Raw genomic sequence first — 2408 nt, 5'->3', positions numbered from 1 at the left:
TTTTTTTTGCAGTTTTTGGCCAGGGCTGGGTTTGAACCCGCCACCTCTGGCATATGGGGCTGGCACCCTACTCCTTTGAGCCACAGGCACTGCTCTATGGTCTATGGTTTTCATGCTATTTATGGGATGAATTATGTTTATGGATTTACATATGTTGAACCCACCTTCCGTCTCTGAAATAAAACCCACTTGATCATGGTATAATTTTTTTATGTGTCATTGTATTCTGTTTGCTAATATCTTATTGAATATTTTTGCATCAATATTAATGATACTGGCCTGTAGTTTTCTTTTCTTTTCTTTTTTTTCTTTATTATTATTATTTTCTTTTAGAGACAGAGTCTCACTTTGTTGCCCTCGGTAGAGTGCCATAGTGTCACAGCTCACAGCAACCTCCAACTCCTGGGCTTAGGCAATTCTCTTGCATCAGCCTCCTGAGTAGCTGGGACCACAGGCACCAGCCACAAGTCCTGGCTATTTTTTGTTGCAGTTTGGCTGGGGCGGGGTTTGAACCCACCACCCTCAGTATATGAAGCCGGCACCCTACTCACTGAGCCATAGGCACTGCCCTAGTTTTCTTTTCTTGTTAGGTCCGTTCCTAGTTTGGGGATCAGGGTGATATTTGCTTCATAGAATGCATTGAGGAGGATTCCTTTCTTCTCTATATTTTGGAATAGATTATGCAATATAGGAACTAGTTCCTCTTTGAAAGTTTGGTAGAATTCTGGTGTGAGGGCTAGGTGCAGTGGCTCACACCTGTAATCCTAACACTCTAGGAGGCCAAGGTGGGTGGATTGCTTGAGCTCACATGTCCAAGACAAGCCTGAGCAAGAGCAAATCACGTCTCTAAAAATAGCCTAGCGTTGTGGCAGGTGCCTTTAATTCCAGCTACTTGAGAGGCTGAGGCAAAATAATCACTTGAGCCCAAGAGTTTGAAATTGCTGTGAGCTATGATACCATAGCACTCTACTGAGAGTGACAAAGTGAGACTCTCTCTCCAAATAAATAAATAAATAAATTCTAGTGTTAACCATCTGATCCAGGGCATTTCTGTTTGGGGAGATTTTGTATAATTGATGCTATTTCAGTGCTTGATACTGGTCTATTCAAAATTTCTAATTCTTTCTGGTAGAGTTTTGGAAGACAGTATGGTTCCAGGCATTGGTCCATATCATCTACATTTTCATATTTCCAGGAATAAAGTTTTTTGTAGTAATCATTGATTGAAGTTACTAGAAAGCTTATTTTTCTCTTTCTGATTAGTCTAGCCAAGAATTTATCAATTTTTTGTTTTTTGGTTGCAGTTTTTGGCTGGGGCCGGTTTGAACCCACCACCTCTGGTATATGGGGCCTACTTCTTGAGCCACAGGTGTCACCTTCAGTTCTTTTTTTTTTAATCATTTCAAAGAAACAACTTTTATTTCACTAATCTTCTGAATAATTCTTTCATTTTCAATTTAATTTAATTCTGCTATAATTTTGGTTATTTCTTTTCTTCTGCTGGGTTTGATCACTGGCTTACGCTCTGCTTTGCCTTTTTTTTGCAGTTTTCTGCCCAGGGCTGGGTTTGAACCCCCCACCTCCGGTATATGGGGCCAGCACCCTACACCTTGAGCCACAGACGCTGCCCTCTTTCTGCTTTCTCAAGGCATATAATGCTATAAATTTCCTGGCTTTGCAGTATCTCACAGGTTTTGATACTTCGTGGTGCACTGGGGAAAAGAATCGTTATTTAACGAATGGTTCTGAGAGACCTAGTTACCCACATATAGAAGTCTGAAACCAAGGTGGAACCTGTACCTCAAGCAGCGGAGATGCCAGCCACATACACCAGAGCTGGCGGGTTCAAATCCAGCCTGGGCCTGCCAAACGATGACAACTACAACCAAAAAAATAGCCTGGCATTGTGGCAGGCACCTGTAGTCCTAGCTACTTGGTAGGGTGAGGCAAGAGAATCACTTAAGCCTAGGAGTTGGAGGTTGTTGTGAGCTGTGACACCACAGCACTCTACCCAAAAGCTTCAGGCTCTGTCTCAAAAAAAAAAAAAAAAAAAAAAAAGAAGTCTGAAACTGAATCCACATCTCTCACCATTGACAAAAAATTGATTCTTCCTGGGTAAAAGATTTAAATTTAAAACATAAAACATTTAAGATTCTAGAAGACAGTGTGGGGAAAACAGTTGAAGATATAAGCCTGGGGAAAAAACTTTAGGGAGACTGCCTGGGAGTTGAAGCAATATCAAAAATAAATTACTGGGGCTTGGCACCTGTAACACAGTGGTTAGGCATCAGCCACATACACTCATACACCAAGGATGGTAGGCTCGAACCCAGCCTGGGCCAGATAAACAACAATGACATCAGCAACAAAAAACAGCCGGGCATTGTGGCAGGTGCCTGTAGTCCCAG

The sequence above is a fragment of the Otolemur garnettii genome, unplaced genomic scaffold (assembly GCF_000181295.1).
Source record: "Otolemur garnettii isolate 467f Iridium unplaced genomic scaffold, OtoGar3 scaffold00175, whole genome shotgun sequence".
NCBI classification, from domain to species: domain Eukaryota; kingdom Metazoa; phylum Chordata; class Mammalia; order Primates; family Galagidae; genus Otolemur; species Otolemur garnettii.
This window is presented reverse-complemented; position numbering follows the sequence as displayed.